This window comes from Emydura macquarii, unplaced genomic scaffold (genome assembly GCF_026122565.2).
Source record: "Emydura macquarii macquarii isolate MOO-44397 ecotype Brisbane River unplaced genomic scaffold, CSIRO-AGI_Emac_v2 contig_2205, whole genome shotgun sequence".
In the NCBI taxonomy this organism is placed as follows: domain Eukaryota; kingdom Metazoa; phylum Chordata; order Testudines; family Chelidae; genus Emydura; species Emydura macquarii.
In genome coordinates this window covers 33,982,407-34,006,333 of record NW_027132342.1, presented here as the reverse complement: position 1 = coordinate 34,006,333, position 23,927 = coordinate 33,982,407, and the positions used below count along the sequence as shown (strand labels likewise).

At 39.9% G+C, this 23,927-nt stretch overlaps 1 protein-coding gene across 2 annotated transcripts in view; it reads right to left on the bottom strand.

The window, feature by feature from the left end:
- The window catches only part of PPFIA2 (PTPRF interacting protein alpha 2), a 534,766-nt gene that overhangs the window by 491,445 nt on the left and 19,394 nt on the right, over positions 1-23,927 (bottom strand). The gene's annotated exons all lie outside the window — the stretch shown is intronic.

Sequence of the window (23,927 nt, the reverse complement as noted above, 5' to 3'; positions counted from 1 at the left end):
TGTAGCTCCACATAAGACTCATGCGCTTAAATTTAAGCAAGTGAACAATTCTACCCCTATTCAGATCCGAAAGTTAATTGAACTTAATGTGTTTTACTGAATTGGGGCCATTCTGAAAAACTGTATATTTTTCTATTTATAGATACTTCTTTTCAGGGGATCAAAATAGATATTGCCATATTGTCATAACTTTGGGATACTGTTTAAAAAAAAAAAAAAAAGGTCTTATGAAATTTGCAACATTTTCAGCCAGTAGGCCTTTTTCGTGGGAGGGAGAGAAATATCTGTAAGGACATTTGTAAGTAAGGGTAAAATTATTGCTATAAATTGTTTTACTAATATAGGAGAAATGTGCACACAGGTATTTTTGCATATTCAGAACAGACTCAGAGTTCACATTACATTTCCTCTTAAAAATTGTTGCTAAAAGTGGAATCTGATTGGCTGGGAAGAGTCCCAGCTATGTCTGACTGTGGTGACGATCACTTTTAAGCATGGAAACCCAGATGCTAGCAGATAATGTAATAGACCCAAACTCTGTTTTTGAAAATAACATCGCTAAGTACATTTCAATAATGGCACTTCTCATACTATTGAGAGCATGAGGCCTTTAGGGTCCCCCCCCCCCCCACAAACAGACCAGTGCTAGTTCTAAAATGAAAGTAGTTTCATGCAAAAATTTCAAAGCGGTTTTCATAACAAAGGGCTCCAAAACTACAAAGGCTCCAAATTGTGGATTTTTTTTAAAGATTGAAAATTTAAGAATTTTTCATTTTCAGAAAACCTGGTTTTCACCTTTTTTTTTTTTTTTTTTTTAAGCCTTTAAATAAGAAACATCAAAACTATTTTCATGGAAAATTGACAATTTTTGTCAAAAAATCTTTTTTTTGGGTAAATATGATTAAGATTGATTGAAAAATATTGACCTGCTGTAATTCAGATTTTAACTGCACTAACCCTTTTTTCTTGAAATTCTTCACCATTACTACTGCTGCTGGCATAGTGCCACCTGCATCAGCACTGGTGGGAGAATTAGTGCAGGCAGGGGGACTGGGCAGCCACTGGCATTTTAACCACTGTGTCACTGAGCCTGACAACAGGCTTTAAATAGCTACTGGCCAGTCTGCACTAGCTCTATCACTTGGAGAACTGCACTGGGTACCAAGTGTGGGAAAGCTTAAAGGTATGTCTGCACTGCCCCTGTCAGCGAGCCTCCCAGCCTGGACTGTCCAAGTTGGGTTCACGTTTGTGTGCCAGAAGTAGTTCCGTAGACAGTACATTGAAGTGGTGGCTTGGGCTGGAGCTTGGGGGGTCTGATGCCCAACCCCATCTGTAGGCTTCCAAGCCCAAGCTCCAGCCGGAGCTGCAACTTCAAAGCACTGCGTACCCAGCTATTTTTAGAGTGTTAGCACTAGCATGAGACCTGCAAACTGAAGTCTCTCACCAGGACTGGGAGATTCAATGCAGCTGGCTGTGTAGACATAACCTATGATGCCAGTTTAGACAGACAGTCCTAAAGGGCCGGATTTTCCTTTCGATTATTTCAGTTTAAACAGCAATGTAATTCCATTGATTTTAATGGATGTCAATCCTGATTTACACCAGCAGGGGTGAAAGCATTACCAGGCTCCAGGGGACCAAAGGTCCCATATCGCCAACTTCTGCATCTTATGTTACTGAATGACCATCTAAACTGTCACACTCTGGGGTGAAATCCAGACCACTGAAGGGTTGTGTTACCACCTGCCCTCACAATGCTTTGCTGCTTTTTGCTACAGCTTTTGCTACTGTAGCTTCCGACCTGGGCTGCTCATAAACAGCCTACCAGTGTGCAGGTCAAACCCTCAGTGTCTGTGTATAGCTACAGCCTCCGTGAAGCAGCTCTGACTCATGCAGCCTGTCAGCAACACACCAGCCACACTCTGGCTTCCACCAGCCTTGATTACTTCCTGCTGGGTGACCCTAACACACCCCCAGTCCCAAATTTCATCCAAAAATGTGTTCTCCACTGTCCATCCCTCTCCCGGGCAGCTCAGATATTGGAGGTCCGTTGCCCCTATAAGGGGTCAATATACAACAATTTGTTATTTTATTCAGAGTTACCAAACAATTCAGTTTATTTAACTACAAAGAGATAGATTTTAAGTGAGTACAAGTATATGGTTAAAAGTTAGAAATGGTTACAAGAGAAATTAATATAAAACACTTTCTAGTAGCTAAGGCCTAAAAAACTAGATTTGGTTCAAGGTAAAAGATCCTTATGTGTTCCCAGCAACAGGGCTGACTAAACTCTCGGGTCAGAACCCCTCCCAAACTCCAAAGGCTGGTTCCTTTGTCTTCTTAGGGGAAAAGGGGGGGGGGAGGGAGAGAGAGATCCTGGGGTGGTTTTGCCCCTCACTTTTATAGTCCACCCACCCTCAAACACATTTTCCTGAAGGTTACCCTTCGATAAAGTTCCTTCCCACTGTGAGGATGAAGATCTGGAATCTTAGTGCAAAAGAGATTCCATGTTGTTGCTTGCTAGAATGCACATTGATCTGTTCCCTGACCCCTTTCGTTGCCAAAGAATGGCCACTTGACAGGTGACTGCCCATGAGCTTAGATGACACCTGGCTGGAAGTGTCAGCTTGTCCTTTGTAGTGGAGGAACAAGTTTGCCTCCTCCTCAGACTTGTCTGGTAAACACATTGCAGTCATAATTTCAGCTTATGTTCATAACTTTACATATAACGTTGCTACACATTTCACCATATTATTGACCAGTGAGTTCTTAGTTTTCAAATGATACCTCAGAAGGCATATTCTGTATAAAGATTATTACAATAGTGTGTATAAAAGGACTGCATTCAGTCGCAAAACCCCTTTAGGAAGGGATCTTATCTTTCACATTGCAAAGAAATATTTCTGGTCTTTCTTTGGCATACCACCTCTTTCAAACTGGCTATTTAACATTTCACTGAAACAGGACCTCACATATCAGTATTCCAAACTTACCTACTCTGCCTTTGGCTTCTTTTGAATCTCCTCAAAAATAGAAACACTACACTCAGGCAAAATAAAATGTGTCATTTCTGAAGAAAGCTGTACTATGACCATTCATGAGTCATTTATTGATTCATGAGGGTGAGGGGAAAAAAAAACAAACAAACAGACTACTCCATTCCCCAAGGACATTTATAAAGAAAGGAAAAACAGTGCAAAAGGCCCCATACGTAATGTGATGTAGATAGCTTGTTTTTGCACTCAAAGTCTAAACAATGGATGTTCTTTATTATAATCATATTTTGCACCCACTTTTTTCATAAAAATGTAACCTCTCTCTTTTTCAAAGTGTATTTGCTAACATGTACACTAAGTTACATTCACTTTTCTATAAGCATTCAGACAACCAGCATCTAGTTACACTGTGGAGGTCTATTTGTGGAGATCTTATTTTTTTGTGAGAATGATATATTCACATACAAAGTTGCATATTTGCAGATGTTCACAGAGGTTTGTAAAAAATTATTGGTATGCCTTTCCACTTGCATATCAGCCAGGTTTCTTTGGAAGCATGGATGTCACCTTTTGGGAGGCAGGAGAGCAAGAAAAACAGGTTAAAAAAATCAATTTTGAGTGGTCAGCTATTGTTAGCATGAGCAACAGTGAGCAGAAAGTAGGTGAAGATGGGAGGTTCTGGTGAAAGATAGTCTTTTGATTGGAAATTCTTTGCATGCTCCAGCCCCAGAAAATTTGAGAAAGGTGTCTGAAATGTGGTCAGCCAATGAAACAGATGAGTATCTCCAAGGGAGGACTGCTCTATGAAACTACCTCCATACAGCCAGATAGGCACCCCCTGGTGAGCATGTACACATGATTAATGAGCAAGGGGACTGGATGGTGAATGTCAGTGTGGTATAAAATGGGAGGGAAGTGAATGCAATCCACACACTTTGCAATAGAAGAAAATGCAGAACGTTGAACACAAAAAAAAAATCACTAATGTTTAGTCCATGAGATAAGCATTCTATCATTCTAGTTCTTATACCACACACATCATCATGATAGCAAGAGCATCTCTGTGGCAGCAAGTGCTTTAATCCTCAGACTGTGGGTGGGTTGTTCCCATCTCCATAAGGGAAGTGTGTACTCAGACGTGAGTATTTTTCTTCACTTGTGAGAGGCAGAGTTTTGCAATTTAACAAATTTTGAAAAATCCTCTCTCTGTAGCTGTTTTAATCTAAAAGAGGGAAACTTGAGTTTGAAGACTATGAAGGAAAAACTGTTTTCAACTAGGATTCCTTTCAGAACTGAGATCAGAAAGAATTTTCCCTTCAAGAGGAAATTACATTAAGGAATTTTATTCTGTTAAGTAAATTGTAAGAATTTAATATTTCAGTCCATGTAATGTAGTAAATTTGGAGGTTAAATTCCTGTAGAGCTGCTTGTCAAAAGGGATTTAGCTCTAGGCTGCAGTTCAAAGAGGAGGAAAAGGAAGAAGCCATCAGTTGTCTTCCAGTTAAATGTTGATGCAGGACAACAGGATGATTTTGGAAACAGCAAGAGAGTGTGCTGCATCAGTAAGGCTAAGTCAGTGCTGAAAGTCAAACAGATTTACACTGGAGGATGTCTGCCAGTTTCCAGAAAAACAAAACAAAACACAGAAGAGTGCTGAAGTTAAATCACTTCACTATGCATAGCTCCAGAGAGTTTAGGCTGGACAGTCATTCTAGTGTTACTTTACTTTGAGAAAAAAATTTCTATTAAAAAAGGATAATTATGGTCTTCAATGTTTATTCTCTGTCACCTGCATTGGAAAAATGCATCCATAGCACTTTAAAAGTATAAGATCATAGTTTGTTAGCCTATGAACTGATAGTACATAGAAGAGAATTATTTTTGTGTACCACCTTTTAAAGGATTTTTTTTTCTTTTTAAAGCTGATTCATATATTATTTTCTCCTCAAGCTAGTCAGTTAGTATAATTCATGAAGTAATTTGGAAAACAGACAGTGAAACCATGCAGTAAAGAAGAAATGTGTAGGATGATGACACAGAACCTAACCATATTATTTCATCAGGACATATTTTCAAAGTTATTTGAGACCATTTTGAAATATAGGCCCTGATCCAACTGCAATGGAGTTAATTGGAGACCTTCCATTGATTTCAATGGGCAATGACTCTAAGAAGTTTCAGTACTCTCTCTTTCTGCTAATACTGTGCTAAAAGAAAATTGTGTAGGAGTCTGATGGGGGTTAGTTCCCCCCCATCACCTGCAAGGCAAGGGAAAAGACTCCATCGTGCTCTGAACCTGGGGGGAAGTAACTAATTGCCTCCTGGATAGAGGAACTAAGTCATATAAATAGAGAACTCAGTCGAGGGGAGAGATTGCAGAGACAGGTCTCTGACAGAGAGAAGCCCTTGTCTAGAACTTAATCGGCAGGATACAACAAGGGTATTATAGTGAAGCCTGAGAGGGGCAAAAGGGCTATTTATCTGATGACTTGTTTTAATCTTTATTTGGACTTGTTCGTAGCTTCCTGGAAAGGAGTTTAGACTTTTCTGTGACTTGACCAGAGGGCCAAGCCAGAGAACAGCCAGAGAGGATGCATACTGAGAAAGTCTATTGTAGGCCAAGGAACTGGCTACTAGGAGGGGGTACAAGAGGCAAATCCTGTGCAATGCTGCATCCAGTGGAGGGAGGGAGCCCTAGACGCGAGGAACCATGCTTACAAGGAGCAAGTTCTATCTTACTGTTAAAAACTGTGATAAAAACATTGGAATACAGATTCTATTTGAAAGCCTTACAGGCAGAATGAAAGTGATACTTCTCATTTTTCCTTTCAAAGCTCCCAAAAGTCAAAATAGAAATAGTTACAGGTAGCAAAAAATTCATTTTTTAAAATGGATCTAGTAGTGAAAAATGTGGGGAATAAATGCATGTAAATATTTCACTGCTCCTTGTGATATGTCACTATTTTAAAACAGATCTCTCCAGTGAGACGTTACAAAACAGAAATATCAATTAACCAACTTACAACTATAAAATGATTTCAACTATATGGTTGTGATGCACATTATTATATTTCAGAGTAAGTTTTTGTCTAAGCTACAGCAATAAAATTAGAAATATTTACATGTATTTGTGATGGCAAAAGTATGCATTTTCTCAAGCCTGCAAGAATTAGTTGGGATCCTATGGCATACAGTACAATAAACAGCTTCTTTCTCAAAGGAGATTAACTGTCAGGCTCAAGTGTAGCCTTCCAAACAAACAGTCTTCATTAAGGTGTTTCTAAAGTATGCAGAGTTATCCATTTGCAAGCAAATAACACCAATGTTTGCACATGCAAAGCAGAAGACTCCATTTCTGATTACTTGATCTGTATGTGACAATATCTATGTGGATGCACAAATGTGAGTTTATGTAGGTACATCAAGTTGCCTACAAGCATTTTGCATTCATTAATGGAAGCTGGTTGAAAATTGGGCCCTAAAGTCTGCGTAGATATATGACTAAGACAAAACATTTCCATTCACTCAGAAATGTAATATTGTAAATTTAGAAATGATATGGTCAAAAATATGTTAATTAATAAAGGGGATTAGTGTGTACCTATTGCACTATTATGTGACAGTGTATCCTACTCACCATTGTGAATATAAGTAGTTTTTCCAAATATGTATTAATGGAACCAATACACAAAGCTGATTAAGTGTACAGTTCTCTGTAGTCATACAAAAATAGTTTAAATAATTCAGGTTCCACTTGAAAGCATCATTATGACTCAGTAAGAGAAAAAAGAAAACTTACTGAATTTAGGAAATCTATCTATTACAATACATAAAATATATAACAGATAAAGGAAAAATGCAATCACTTCAAGTGCAGGTTTTAATATTTTTATCGCCCTAGGGGTTTTATGGTGGTTTACAGTAGGCACAAACAACATTTTGAATCATTGAAAAGATACTCCCTGGAGCCCAGCATGAAAGCTTATGGATTACTACTTTCTAAATAGATTTTCTTGCATTTTAAAATGTCATCCCCTCTTCTTAAGAATGCTCCCACCACCCCTCTGATAGATGCCATCACAAAGCTGCATTATGTCACTCAACTTTCCATAGGGAAAAAAACAACTAGTGCTCAACTTACCAGTGAAATATACCCATTTATAGCTTGCCCTCAACATGGAATGAAAGATGGCCATTTCCTTCTTTAGTAGATAATTTTAATTAAGTGATTGAGCCAGTTAATCAAGAGCTGTAAACATTCTGCTATTTCACTTTTAATTTTCCACTTATCTAGGCCTACATATTTAATATCCACAATTAGAGCTTGATCCAAAGCCCAACAACTATTCCCCAATTAAATCCTGATGTCAGTCCCATTGATTTCAGTGGGCTTTGGATCAGGTGCTTTGTCCACTAACCGGGGGGTGTGCGTGTGGGGACCAGTGGGCAGGTGAGTTTCAAAATCAGTTCATATTAAGCAAAGAGTCTTTCCATTCAAATAATGGTGGCATGTATTCTCTTCCAAATCATCAGAAGGTTATCAAAGATGACTAATAACAATAGCAGTATCCTATTGACTTTAGGACCTGGTCCATTGCCCACAGAATCCCTACACCAACTGCCTTTCACTATCATGTAATAAGGTGTGGTCAAATGGTAGAACAATGCACGTACATGCTCCAGCCTACAGCTATCATCATTTCTTTCTGCTCCTCCCTTTCCCTACAGCTCCTGCAATGAATCCCACCTCACCTCTAGCTTTGTTCCGTTTTCTCACTGCTTTTGATCCTTCCTATACCTGGAATTTTCTTCCTATCCCAGCATATCAGATATCTCACAAACTTAAACACATCAATAAAAATGCTATCACCATTCTTTATATTTTAATTAAAAGCCCAGATAAAACAGAACATTCTTCTAGGCATCCTAATTAATATTATGCCATGCAGCTGTTTTGACTGCAAGTTCTTAGAGATGGATCATGATTTCTTCTGTGACTTAGCGCCAAGTGGACTATAGGTTCTTCACATATTATACATATTCACTATTCAGAAAGAGCATTAATAGCTAAGAGAGAACTTGGCAAGGTCCTGGAAAGGCAAACAGGAAACGTGTTTTTAGTATTTTAAAAAGATAAAAGATTCAATTAAAACTTACAGCCCATTGTTTTTTAAATCTTGAGACAGATCCTTGACTAAGCTGCAGAAGTCTTATGCCAGTCTGAGTGCAAAACTCCCTGGCTTACTTGGCCATTTGAAGATTCCCATCTCTAGGGGAGCAATGAAACTGAGGCCAGTACTGTGAGACTCCCCCCCCAACCACCACCACCACCACCACCAATAGCCTTGCAACTCCCTTTGGGTCAGGATCCCCAGTTTGAGAAATGCTGTGCACTTATGTATGCTTTTACTCTACACTATAGGGCAAAAGTGCACAAAACACCAGGCATTATGGGTAAGGCAAACCACTAAGCATTAGGAGCAGAGTTATGTAAAGTGAATGATAAAACTACTATTGACTTGAATGGGAACAAAGTTAGGCCAAAGAAGAGAGCTTCGGAAAATCCCAGCCCTAAATATTATTTATGCTTGTAAACCATTGATTGTGGGTGTAAACATAGAAGCTGGATGGAGGCCTTTTCAAGAGCAATCCCTAAATGTGTTCCATAGTTAATGAGGGCTTATATGTTTTCAAGAAGTGAGAGAGACAAGCTATGTATACACTGACGGCGGCAAAGTTGCCGCCATCAGATTGACTTCTCTGGATCGAATGAACGGTCAGTGTAGACCCACTCAGTCGATCCAGAAGTTGACGAACTAAAACCACCTCCTCAAGCGGCGCAGTGCAGTGAAGAAGGCACACAGAAGAGAAGCACAGAAGTCGATGGGAGTTATGCAAGTTGTTTGCGTACTTTGCGTAACTCTCATCGATCGCCACCGAATTGCCGAGCTAAGCGTAGACCAAGCCACAAAGCGGATGAGTAGGACCCTACCAAATTCAGTCTATTTTCGTAAATTTCATGGTTTTTAAAGATCTTGAATTTCACTGTTTCAGATATTTAAATCTTAAATTTCATGGTTTTGTAACAAAGCATGAATATGTATTTTAAAATGGCAAAATCTAAAGATGTAAAGCCCTTAAGACTCAGCATTTCTCTAACTGGGGGTCCTGACCCAGGCTATTGTAGGGGGTCCTGACTGCAAGGCTATTGTAGTGGGGCTGTGGTATTGCCACCCTTACTTCTGCACTGCCTTCAGAGCTGGGTGGCTGGAGGGCAGCAGCTGCTGGCCAGGCACCCACCTCTGAAGGCAGCGCAAGTGTAAGGATGGCAATACTGTGGACACCCTCCACAATAGCCTTGCAACCCCATTTGGGGCGGGACTCCCAGTCTGAAAAACACTGTACATTTTTGTATGCTTTTACCCTATACTATACACAAAAGACAAGATTTGACTGGGGAGACCAGAATTCACAGTCCATGACGCATTTTTCACGGCTGTGAATTTGATAGAGCCCTATGAATGAGGCAATATCTTTTATTGATCCAATTTCTGTTGGAGAGAGAGAGAGGAGTTTTCACCAACAGAAGTTGGTCCAATAAAAGATATTACCTCACTTACCACTTGTCTCTCTAACATCCTGGGGCTGACATGGCTACAACACCACTTCATTGAAAAAGTTAGATTTTTATCTCCATGTGTTATTCTCTTGACATATTCCTGTGGTGTCTGAGATTGTGAAAATATATTGCTCTTATTCTTTAAAGCAAGCAGAGAATTTATTAGATTTTAGAGTTATGCCTTCTAAAGTTGCTTGTATTTTTTCACTTCTCACCATCCACTATAGCTTATATGAAAGTCATTTTGTCTACGAATTTTAGTGGCAACGGTCTCCTTTGTAAGCATTTGGATTCCATCTGTATTCTGTTGACTAGCCCAGTTTATTTTTAATCTCATTTTCAGTCACGTGTCTTTATGAGCATTGAGACAAATGAACCACCAATAGTTCATGTACCAGTTGATGTGTCTGGTTGAAGCTAAAATAACTGATAGCAATGTTTATGAAGCAGAATTAGAAAGCGAGATGGGCGCATACAATTCTTGCTGCTGGTTTCAGGCAATCACCACATGATGATTCCACTCCTCTAGATATTAATATTTCAAAGCTTTCTTATTTACAGCGCAGCTTTTTCTTCTGCTAGATATGGTAAGGGAGCCATAATTCTGTTTGTGACATCAGTCTTTTATCATGAAAACGATTAAGATACCACAGATACAGCAATATTGCTTCATTGCATGATCAAATATTTTAGAAAGAGATGGGCTCTAAGAAAAAAGCCTTCTTTGCCTATGAATATTTCCAATAATTTCCAAATATGGCAAGAAAAAAATTATGAAGAAGAGGGAAGATAAATGGGTTTGTGCTTTAAGAATAATATTACTTTAAAAGAATTCAAGTAACTGTACATGTGATGGCTCTCTGCTGGGAATATGCTGACAGTTTCAATAGGAGACAGTAAGGCTAACAGAAAGAAAATAAAGTTTTAAAATCTTACAGCCAGTCTGCATTTTGACAGAGAACGTTAACCATGTTAACGATAAAGTTTATATTTAATACTGGACAACCAACTTTTCTTGCGTCATATAAAAGCAAATAAAATCTATGATTCTGCAAAAAAAAGAAAGAAATAAAGGTTACTGCTTATGACTGTTACTGTGCCTTCTATTTCATTGGGCATGACCACAAACAAAATGTCATTATTATTTCCTATTTTCAAGCTATGTTAAGAATACGTCCATGTTCCTGCTTTGTTTCCTTTGTTTCCATACATTCTAGTTTTCCTTTCTAGCCTTCACACTTACATAAAAATGTATTTAATTTTATCTTAATCTATTAAACAAATACTAGATGACAATTTAAGAGCAGTATAAAGTTCTTTCGCTCGAATGCAGCATATGGCCCTTAGTCTTGTACAATGGTTAATTTGGGTGGAGGAAAAAATTAGATGCACAAACCAGTGAAAAGTATCAGCTGAAATTATGTATTGTAAAACACGGATTTCAGTGGGAGCTACAGGTTCTCAGCTCATCTGAAAATCAAGTTCTCCTATTTAGGAGCCAAAATGAAGGTTCACTGAAGCCCATGGGAAGTCCTTCCCATTGCTTCAGTAAGCATTGGATCAAGCCCTAGGTAATCAATATGAATATAGATGTCTAAGGATAGGCACAAAAGATTGAAAGTTTTGGCCTCCAACCTTAGATTAGTTAAGTGGAACATGATATCCTAGTCACCTGTGGGTTTTATTTTTAAATGGCTGTAGAATTTCACATATCCATTTTATCTTCTGAAACTGAAACAGAAGACTCTCCTATTGCACATCAGCATGCCCAGTGTAAGAAAAAACTAAATATCTTAATATTTTATCATCAGAAATTGAAGTCTTCTTACAAGAGGGGAAAAATAAGTTGTATGCAGTGTTGTTGTAGCCATGTTGGTCCCAGGATATTAGAAACACAACACAGGTGAGGTAGAAGAGCTCTGTGTAAGCTCAAAAGCTGTCTCTCTCATCTACAGAAGATGGCCCAATAAGACAGATTACCTCACCACCTTGTGTCTCAAAAGAAAAGAGAAGCAATTCACCATTCAAAAATTTCTGGTCAGCCATTTAACTGTCTAGTAGAACATGGGCGTAGCATGTCTTCTATATAGTCAGTGAGAGATAAAATAGTAATATTCAAGATAACTCTGCATTCATCACAAGATCTCAAAGAGTGATGTTAACATGGAACTTGATGCTGTGAGCCATCATTTCTATCCAAACAATTATATCTGAAATTCCTGTCACAGAGATTTTCAACCTCACATGAAGTTGGGTCTCTTTCCCGGTTTTAAGCTTCTGTTTACTTTTTCCATTCTTATCTGCTATTTTACTGTACCTAGGCACAATTTCTGCAACTTGCATCAATAAATTGAGGCTGGGTAGGGAGGAGGGAGTGTGTGGAGAATGGCAGGCTCTCAAAAGTATGGCCTCAATGTAATTAACAACTTTAATTTATTCATTTTCTTCTTATACCCTCCTATTCCCAATCAGAGAAGTTTTAATTGCTCATCAATATCGGAAGAAACTGCAAGGCTACCAACAAACTTCTCTAAACAGAACCCTATGAAAGCTTAATATTGATCAAACTGTATGCCCTGGTTCAATAAAGCAAGGTCATTACATTTTCCTCCCTGAATTTTCCCTTCTCTATCCCACAAGTCAACAACATTTCCAAATAATGTTTTATTCAAATACTGTTTTATTAGATTCAATAAACTGAACAAAACCACTCCAGTAATAGATATACTGATAATTGTTAATGCAACTAAAGTGTGAAGTGTACTAGTAAATATATTAATAATCCTTTTAACACCAGATCCACTACACTAGAAATAACATATGTATCTATAGGTTAAAAATGCACATACTTTAAAATAATCTTCTGTAGTATAATATTGTAGTGTTGGAAAAACAAGGTGTGTGATATCAGGCAGACAGAAGTCTTCACAATGCTAGCGTGTTTTGACCATTGCAAAGTGAAGAGGTTAATTCTGAGTTCAGTTTTTTTTTTTTTTTTTTTTTTTAAAGTGTACTTTAAAAAATCTGTGCTCAGTAAGACAGAGAAAGACTTTGGGGCAGATTCTAATCTTGGTTACATCAGTGAAAAACCAGAGTAATCCTAATGACAATGGAGTTACAATGGGGAAAATCCTGAGATCAAAATCTAGACCTTTGTAAATAAATGGCAAAGATCCAACAACAGCACACTACAATACATCAAAATCACTGTTGAGCATGGATTTTTTGAATGAATCTATTTGTGAGAGCAACTGCATAGCACAACAACTACATGTACTCTCTATACTCTGAGGCAGATTCTGATACTCAATAGGACAGATCGTCAGCCGGTGCAAATTATAGCTCTATTGAAATCAATGGAGCTCTGACAACTTACACCATCTATGAATTTGCCACCATATTGATTTGCCACAACACCAAAACAAAGTTGTCATGGTAGGTTTTTCAGACTTGTGTCAGCGTCTCTACTTCCTGCTATCAGTTTGCATCAAAACTAAATCACTTAAACATAATGACTGATTTTACCCATCTGTGTTCATCCTTTAATAATGATCCCAAAGAACAGCTTGCTCAATACTGTATCTTAGGCAAGGTATTTTTATGCATGACAGCCAGTTCACTATAGTGACAATATTAACTTATATGACATGATGGAAATTACAAACACGCTTCCATTATAAACTGGAGTCAGACCTCAGCAGCCATCTAGGTCTGGAGTCAGATTTCAATCTCAACCAGCGTTCAGGGGTGTTCAGAATGCCATTGAGAATCCATCTTTTCAGTCACTCATAACTTACTTAAACTTTTCACTTTTCCATAACTGGAAATAGATATGAACCTACAACGAAATGTCAGGCCACATTTTCATCTGGTAGCAGGTGCAGTTTAAGTGTCCTGCTTAGATAGGGGCTCTGATCCAAAGTCCTCTGTAGTCAAAGGAAGTGTTTTAAGATGATTTCAATGGGCCTCACCTCAGGCCCACGCTGAGTTTGCTCTCATACTACAAGTACAGAGTTACCGTTCATATATTTTGAATATTTAATATACTCTCTAACTATAGCAGAACAAGCTACAGAGTGCAAGTAGCTTTCTAGAAATATGTTTCAGCTGCACAACTAAACATTCCTTTCGGTTTCTTCTTCTACTCTGGTCTTCATGGCCTTTTTCCATGCTCCCTTTTTGGAAGGAGCGCACTCCCTTTACTTTCACACCAAACATTCAGGCCCTTTTTAATCCAATCTTAACTCATACTTTTTCCATAAATCTTTATAATTTTGATTTAAGAAATAAGACTCTGTGGCGCTTCAGAATCTGGAAACTCTACGTCTCTTGGAGAAAGGAACCTTGCTTCTTGTAAGTTTGTACAGCAGCAGACACCCTGCACTCAAATATCATGTTAAGAATCAGTTTGTGATGTTCCTTTGATGAAATGATCTTTAATATTGTGATGAGTTGGCACTGCAGTCCCGATCCTGAATCCTGTAAGTTACAATATGCGGATAGACACCTGCACAGAGCCCATGGAGTTGTGTGTGCAGAATGACAGTGTAGCATTATTCAGAATTGTATCTATTCCTTTATAGAACAGGTATGTTTGTTTTCATTAAAAAAAATAGTTCTATTTAGACAACTAAATATGATCATAGAACTAGCCTCAATCTTATATGCAAACCAAAACATGCTCCACCTTATGTCAAATATTATATAATGCAGAAAAATAGATCTTTAGAACTCTTTTTCTAAAGAACTCTAAAGATCTATGTCCAATTTAATTCTGATTTTTCTAAATGTGCTTTCCTTGGATAAAGTAGTACTGTTGGAGTTATACATACATTTAGTGGGCTAAATTCTCTACTACCTTGTGCATTGTGCAATATTTTACAGCTCTGCAAAGTGAACGTAAAATGCTGCCAAATTAGATCACCCTAGAACATGGGGGATCTTCTGGTAGCAGCTAGCTGGCATAGTGGCTTTTATGCTAGCCACTTTCCCTCCCACCTGTAGGAGTATGGCTGGGAGAAAGAGTATGACCAGTGCTTTCCTGTACCCTAACAATCTCTGGGGGTTCAACAGTCACAAGTTAAGAACAGCCCTCAAAGCTGCACAAATTTACTATCCCAGCACTCCTGAGGGACTGGTCCAACATTATATGTTTCTAGCAATATAATACTAGATTGATTTGCCAGAGAGCACCGCTGATGTACAATATGCACTTGTTTGAAAGAAACTGGGTTTGCTACATGAGTAGGGGCTGTCAGCTTTTCTATCTGTTAAAGATTGGGGTGTCAAAAACCCATCAGTTATTTACCCATAATATATTAACAATGACCCTCAATAAGATCTGCCATGCAGTATCTTACTGTGAGTTACTACAACCCTTATTAAACTGGAATCAGGAATTCAACTCAGACCAATAGTCCATCTAGACCAGTATCTTTTCCATCTGCCCTTAATGACCAAATTCTCCAGAGGACAGTGCAGTCCTACAATGCCTTGTTTGAGAAATTCCTTCCAAACTCCCAGGCAGTTAGGGGGGAATCCAAGAAGGAACTTAACGCTGCAATGCTGAGAATCACGGCACCCAACTTTTAGGCACATAGGAAAAAATCATAGGAACAACATGTAACACACAAAGCTGAATTAGGTGCCTAGGTTCCTTATATAATGAATGGGGAAAGACAGGCACCTAAGCATGTGATCCACAAATCCATCATGCCTAAACTAGATAATGGGAGATGCAGAGGAGAGAGGTGTGTTTAGGCCCTAGCCCTCTCTCAGAATAGGCATCAGTGTCAGGTTAGTGATCCATGAACAGGAAACCAATGTTTGGAGTCAAGCGGCCTAGGTGCCTAAGCTGCTTTTCGAGGGACTGAGTTAGACACCTACCTCACTCCACACAAAATGGAGGAGAGGGGTAAGAGAAAGGGATAGTGGTGATGCTCATCATGTAACTTTTATCCAAGCAATTAGAATGCCTGCTTGGGATATGGAAGACCCACGTGCAATTCCCACCCCCTTGTGCCAGAGGGGAAGAACGGATTAGAACATGGGTCTCCCACGCCTCAGGAGAGTGCTCCAATGACTGAACTATGCCCTATTCCAATGTGGGGCTCTCTCAATCTCTGCCGTTGAAGCAGTTATACTTACTCTGAATAAATAATGAAAAATAGTGTTTGAGGAAAAGGGTCTGGACCCAGGGTCTTTCACCTCCTAACCACTGGATGCCCCAAACCCTGGACTTCAGAGTATTTTCTCTGTCTCACATACATGCTCAGTGACCGAGTATTGATCCACAGCGGGCCAGCAACAGAAACACAAAGGTAGGAGAGGTGAATGATGCAGCAGGTCAGTGGCAGAGCCAGGAATTTAACCCTGCCTTCCCGACTTCCAGGTCAGTACCCTATCCACTAGAACACACTGCTCAATAAAAGGGATCCTGTCAATTTAACATTTATTATTTCTAAACAAAAGTATATTCAGAATCCCCATCCCACGAAAATTCTGTTCATTGTACAGATTTTGTTTTGCATTTTTGGCATGTAAAATCTCTCAGGGTGGCATTTTGAAGACGCTTATAAGCAACAGTGTCTGAGCACGGACAAGCAGCACAGCTGCCAAATTTGGGAGACCGTAACCGGCAGGGATTCTCCTAAAATGCAAGAGGAGCTGTTCTTCAGACAGTTATTGAGGACAAGGAGATGGTCAGGCCCTTCTTCCACATATGGAAAAGAAAGAAAGAGGAAATTCACAGTGAGATTTTGGACCTTCAAAATAAAAAACAAAAACAAACCAATGCACTGTCAGGATGGCTGTTCAGTATGGCGCAGGGCAATTCACTCACATTTTTATGAGGTATAGCCCGGGTTTGCTGATTTTTAGGACATGAGGCAGATAGTTTTATTAATTCTGACATCTTCTTAAATGAGGATGGTAGCCACAATCCCTTCTTTCATTTACACACCTGCTGTAATTAGCCAATATCTAATTTAAGCTCCATAGTCATTTTGCATATTACACTGCATTATAATAAAAGCAAGCTCAAATATAGATGGGAAATAGAAATACCAGCATAATCAGTAGAGCATAATAGAGACCCAAGTATCAATCCTGCATTTCATTAAGGAAAACAAAGTCTTTCTCGATCGAAGATATGATTTGTTACTGCAGGCACAGCATGAGGAAGATTCAGATTCAGAGAACACAGTGCAGGGAACCTATATGACTGAAGAACAGGGCAAGAAAAGAACAATTGGAAGAGAAGGATCAGTGTTGATCAGGTGGTCAGAGACCATGACCACCACTCCCAAGGGAAGAGAAGGGTGGTGGTGGTCAGAGACTCCCTCCTAAGGCGGACGGAGTCATCCATCTGCCGTCCAGACCGGGAAACCTAGAGAAGTGTGCTGCTTGCCTGGAGCTAGGATTCAGGATGTGACGGAGAGACTGCCGAGACTCATCAAGCCCTCAGACTGCTACCCCTTCCTACTGCTCCATGTGGGCACCAATGACACTGCCAAGAACAACCTTGAGAGGATCACTGCAGACTGTGTGGCTCTGGGAAGAAGGATAAAGGAGTCTGAGGCGCAAGTGGTATTCTCGTCCATCCTCCCTGTTGAAGGAAAAGGCCCAGGTAAGGACCGTCGCATTGTGGAAGTAAATGCGTGGTTATGCAGGTGGTGTCAGAGAGAGGTCTTTGGAATCTTCGATCATGGGATGTTGTTCCAGGAATAAGAATTACTAGGAAGAGACGGGATTCACCTAACAAACAGAGAGAAGAGTATCTTCGCACACAAGATGGCTAACCTAGTGAGTGAGGCTTTAAACTAGGTTCGATGGGAGAATAGGACCTAAGCCCGAAGGTAAGTGGGGAAGTGGGACACCATGAGAAAGCAGAAGGAGTAGGGTGCAACAGGGGAGGACTCCTGAATTGCACTGAGAAAGTAGGGCAATCGGCTAGTTATCTCCAGTGCCTATACGCAAACGCAAGAAGCCTGGAAAACAAGCAGGAGGAATTGGAAGTCCTGGCACAGTCAAGAAACGATGCTATAATTGGAATAACTAAGACTTGGTGGAGTAACTCAGACGACTGGAGCACTGTCAAGGATGGGTATAAACTGTTCAGGAAGGACAGGCAGCGGCAAAAGGGTATATGTAAGAAAGCACTATGATTGCTCTCAGCTCCAGTATGGAACTGGAGATAAGCCAATTGAGAGTCTCTGGGTTAAGCTTAGAAGCAAGAACAATAAGGATGATGTCATGGTGGTGTCCATTATAGACAACCAGATCAGGAGGATGAGGTAGATGAGGCTTTCTTCTGCCAACTAGGGAAAGTGTCCAGTTCACAGGACCTGGATCTCATGGGGAACTTCAATCACCCTGACATCTGCTGGAAGAGCAATACAGCAGAGCACAGACAATCCAGGAAAGTTTTGGAGAGTGTTGGGGACAACTTCCTGGTGCAAATGCTGGAGCAACCAGCTAGGGGACGTGCTCCTCTTGACCTGCTCACAAACACGGAAGATTTGGTAGGGGAAGTAGAAGTGGGTGGCAAACGAGGCAGTAATGACCATGAGATGGTAGAGTTCAGGATCCTGACAAAAGGAAGAAAGGAGAACAGCAGGATATGGACCATGGACTTCAGAAAAGCAGATTTTGTTGATGGAGTTGATGGACAGGATCCCCTGGGAGACTAATATGAGGGGAAAAGGAATCCAAGAGAGCTAGCTGTATTTTAAAGAAACCATATTGAGGGTGCAGGAAGTCTTTGGTGAGCTTAAACACAAAAAAGAAGCCCACAAGAGGTGGAAGCTTGGTCAGATGACTAGGGAGGATTATAAAAATACTGCTCGAACATGCAGGAATGAAATCAGGAAGGCCAAAGTGCATTGGAGTTGCAGCTAGCAAGGGATGTGAAAGGGAACAAGAAGGGTTTCTACAGGTATGTTACTAACAAGAGGAAGATTAGGGAAAGTGTGGACCCCTTACAGAATGGGGAGGCAACCTAGTGACAGAAGATGTGGAGAAAGATGAGGTACTCATTGCCTTTTTTGTCTCTGTCTTTACAGACAAGGTCAGCTCCCAGTCTACTGCACTGGGCGGCATAGAATGGGGATGAGGTGAACATTCTTCACTGCTGAAGGAACAGGTCCAAGAATATTTAGAAAGATTGGACATACACAAGTCCATGGGGCCAGATGCAATGCATCCTAGGGTGCTGAGGGACTTAGCTGATGTGATTCCAGAGCCACTGGCTATTATCTTTGAAAGCTCGTGGCAACTGGGGGAGGTCCCTGATGATTGGAAAAAGGCAAATATAGTGCTCATCTCCAAGAAAGAGAAGAGGATCCAGGGAACTACAGACCCATCAGCCTCACCTCAATCCCTGAAAAAAATCATGGAGCAGGTCCTCAAGGAATCCATTTTAAAGCACTTGGAAGAGAGGAAGGTGATCAGAAACAGTCAACACGGATTCACCAAGGGAAAGTCATGCCTGAACAACCTGATTGCCTTCTATGAAGATGTGACTGGCTCTGTGGATGTGGGAAAGCAGTGGACATGATATACCTTGACTTTAGCAAAACTTTTGATACAGTCTCCCACAGTATTCTTATCAGCAAGTTAAAGAAGTATGGGTTGGATGAATGGACTATAAAATGGATAGAGAACTGGCTAGATCATCAAGCTCAATGGGTTGTGATCAATGGCTCCATGTCTAGCTGGCAGCCGATCATAAGCGGAGTGCCCCAGGGGTCGGTCCTGGGGCCGGTTTTATTCAACATCTTTATTAATGATCTGGAGGATGGAGTAGTTTGCACCCTCAGCAAGTTTGCAGATGACACTAAGCTGGGGGGAGTGGTAGATATCCTGGAAGGTAGGGATAGGATACAGAAGGACCTAAACAAACTGGAGGATTGGGCCAAAAGAAATCTGATGAGGTTCAACAAGGACAAGTGCAGAGTCCTCCACTTAGGATGGAAGAATCCCATGCACAGCTATAGACTGGGGACCAATGAGCTAGGGAGCAGTTCTGCAGAAAAGGACCAGGGGGTTACAGTGGATAAGAAGCTGGGTATGAGTCAGCAGTGTGCCCTGGTTGTCAAGAAGGCTAATAGCATATTGGGCTGCATTAGTAGGAGCTTTGCTAGCAGGGCAAGGGAAGTGATTATTCCCCTCTATTCGGCATTTATGAGGCCGCACTTGGAGTACTGTGTCCAGTTTTGGGCCCCCCACTACAAAAAGGATGTAGAGAAGTTGGAGAGAGTGCAGCGGAGGGCAACAAAAATGCTTAATGGGCTTGAGCCCAAGACTTATGAAGAGAGGCTGAGGGAAATAGGCTTGTTTAATCTTTAAAAGAGAAGAATGAGGAGGGATTTGATAGCAGTCTTTAACTACCTGAAAGGAGGTTCCAGGGAGGATGGAGCTAGGCTTTTCTCAGAGGTAGTAGATGACAGAACAAGAGCAATGGTCTCAAGTTGCAGTGGGGGAGGTCTAGGCTGGACATTAGGAAAAAGTTTTTCACTAGAAGGGTAGTGAAGTACTGGAATGGGTTACCTAGGGAGGTGGTGGAATCTCCATCTTTAGAGGTTTTTAAGCTGCACCTTGACAAAGCCCTGGCTGGGATGATTTAGCGGAGGTTAGTCCTGCTTTGAGCAGGGAGTTGGACTAGATGACCTCCTGAGGTCCCTTCCAATTCTAATATTCTATGATTTACTACACCAGTGTTTCTCAATTATATTCCGCCGCGGAACCCTTGCGCAGCCATGCCATACCCTCTGCCGACAAGACCAGGAAATTTTCCCCTTTTCGGCAGCGCACCGCCAGCTGTTCAGCAGCGCACCATTTCTCTTAATTTCGGCGGCGCGGTTCCACTTTTTCGCAGAACCCTTCAACCCAGCCCGCGGAACCCCAGGGTTCCGCGGAATGCTATTTGAGAAACACTGTACTACACTAATACATGGTCTTCAGTTTTAAGATTTAAAAGGTTCTACAGTTTCCTACATCCTGTGTAACCCAAGCTATCTCCTTTCACTGCGTGTGAAAAAAGCCTTTGACGGAGATTTGGCCCTTATTAAAAGGTAATTTCCACTGAATATAACTGTTTGTTACCACACCAGAGAGTTTTGATAATGGGGTTCCTTTAATAGTCTATGCTAATAAACATTTTACACATTGTAAAAGTGTGTGTCTAGTGTAAACTTTAATAATGTATTGCCATGTTAGATATGATGGATCCAAGCTTAACTGGGGAATCCTTAAAATGCATCAGAAAGAAAATGGAAGGGAAGGTAAAATCAAATGGACATCAGTGAAGACTGAGGCCCCAATCCTTAAATTGGATCCATATATATATTATATAAATTATATTATATAAATAAATAATGTTCATATTCACAGGTTAACCAATATTGGCCAAATTTCCAAACACTTTATCTTCAAGTGGAGAAAGAGTATGGAAGCTTTCAGCCCAAAAAAGGAATTTGAGCAACCTATAACAGGGGAAAAATATGTTTCAGAATAGAAGTTGCAAATTTACTTTTTGCTAACCTTTTCTTTTCGTAACTTAACTCTTTTGGTAGTAGTTGATCTTTTTGATTAAGCTATCTAAAGAGAACTAAAGCAAAAGTAGAATATTAAATATTATGAGACAGATCTGCCTCTTTGGTACAATCCAATTCGTCTGTATCTGAAGTTTTTTCTCTTAAAGATCCACATACAGTGACTCAATATGCTACAAGTGACACACAGCCCAAGTGTCGACCCAAGTGCTTTTCCCTCAAAGTTCAGTTCCAGCAGTTTCAAAGCAGCCTCTGGAAATCCTTGCCTAGTAAGCATGTCCACTATTCAGCAGGATTTTGAATAGTGAAAGACCAATGGAGACTGTAACTTAAGGTCTCATCCTGTGAATGCTTAAATTTACTACTTTGAATAATCCCATTCATTTTAGTGGCACTGTTAAGACGCGTGCATAATTTCATCACTGTGAGTGGTCCCACTGAAACTAATGTGACCACACAGAACAGTAAAGTTAAGATTGTGTACAAGTATTTGCAGGATCAGGATGAGGAGAAAACTGCAGAGGAGCCAGCCAGAGACTCCAGCAAGTATGAGCAAAAGTAGCCAAAGCAGGGACTCTTTTGGTCCTTTGGACATTCAGAGAACTTCATACTGTCTTGAACAGACTTTCTCTGCCATTTGCTGATTAGCTGTATGCTCCAATCTTCACACCTGCTTCTTTTACCCTTTTATCTCCTGACCTGTCCCCTGCACCTTTCCATTTAACTCATCCACTCCTAACCCACTACCTCCTCCTCAAAAATAAAATAAAATAAATGACAGAGTATGCCATTTGTTGCCATCACATTATTCACTCTGCTTTGTGTTTTACCTCTCCCCGCACTCTGTCTTGTAAACTCTTTGGGGCAGGGACCATCTACTGGTGTGCGCACAAGCAGGGCCTAGCACCATGGCCTCCCGTTCTTGGCTGGCTCTTAGACGCTACCATAATAAAATTTGTTTAATAAATAATAGTAATTAATAAGAGTGTTTGCAAGATCAGGGTCTAAGACTGCAGAAACCATTTCTCAACAGAGCTCTCTAATTCTCTTTCATCTTGAGTGAAATCCTATCCCCACTAAATCAATGATAAAATGCCTATTGACTTCAACAGGGCCAAGATTTCATCTTATACTTATCTTTTGCGATAAAAGACTTAAAGTCGAATGGCTATAATGCATATACACTTCATAGGTGACAGATAGTTGGGGTAGAATACACTGTTCAGTAATATGTTACATTCACTTAGAGTTGTACTGTAGCTCCTATTCATATTTGTACATTTTGTAACTATTACATTTCAGTAGCCTAAATGCAATCCTTTAACACTGCAAATCAAAGTGAACAGTTTCAAATATACTTTAATCAATGATTGTCAGCAATTAGACAAACTTTAAAATGAAGTCTGTCCTGATGAAATTTTTTTTTTTTTTTTTAAACAGATTTCTATAAAGGATTTATGCCCAGAAGTAGTAAACTGGAAAAAAGTTTTTACATCAACCTGATTGTACAGTGCTTTGTAGATGTGAAGTACTATGTAAATACTATACACAACATTTGGTTAGTACATTATATGTTGCAAATCAGTAAAAGGTTGAATGATCTATGCAAATGTCACAACATTTGCAAGAGCCACACAATATACAAATCGTAATTATTTGGAGGGAATATTATACATTTTCTTCTCTATTTTTTAAATCACCAAGATTCTCCCAAAGCACAATGAGACTAGGTCAAAGTTAAAATACTAGCTTGCTATTCATAAAAAAAATCCCTCAAACAACCAATCAGAAACACACCACTTTTTCAACTTCAAAAAAGGGAGCTAGATAGTACAAGCATAGAACACATTTTGTATGTCTTTGTTTGGTATTTTCTTCGTCTATTTAATGCTATTGATGAGATGGTGCTCCATATTTATAAAAATAATTTGCTACACAACTTAGTTATGTACATAGGTCATCTAGGTGAAAAAACATCTGGTTTTCTTTCCAAATGTAAGTAAAGAGAAGTTTACTTATACATTATTTGCTACATTTTCTTATGCAATTTTGGGGGATTACTACATAGCACTTCCAGGAATCAACATTCATATTGTCATATAATAATAGAGTAAATGATCATCTGATAAGTCAGCTTATGAATACTTTTATGTTTTGTATAAATCTAATAAAGAACTATATATTAAAAATAGACGTAATATAATGGCGTTACTAGAGACTAGTGTCACTTCACACACAAGTTCAGAGAAAAGATGAGTTGTGCCATATTAAATTTTGTTTCCTGTAGGATGTATATCATCTATCCTATCTTACCCAGTATCGTTTTCCTAATTATTTAGATTCCCAGGCTTCAGTAAGAATTTTGCCGAGCAAGGGGTGAGTCATGAAAACAGAATTATTAGGACTACGTTCTCCCAACAGTTCTATAGTGCAGCAATATCTAATACAAAGATAGCGCACAGCACCTCTAACTTGCATTACTTACCAAATGCTCTTCAGTGTTGTTGTAAGTTCATAGCTACAGAACCTCCTCTCAGCTGCAGTTCTCCGGTAGAGGCTGCCCCTAGCAGAGGTCCTAACCTGATCTGCCGCCTTCCACATGCTTCCATCAGGAGACAGAACAACTTGTGGGATGGAAGAGGATTGTAATTTCTTCTAGACAACAGGATTTCCTCTACTATAATGGGAGCGGTGACCCTCATTACTGTTCCTGCTCTCAGCTGCCATCCAATGTTTGACCCCCACCAGCAGCCCCTGAAT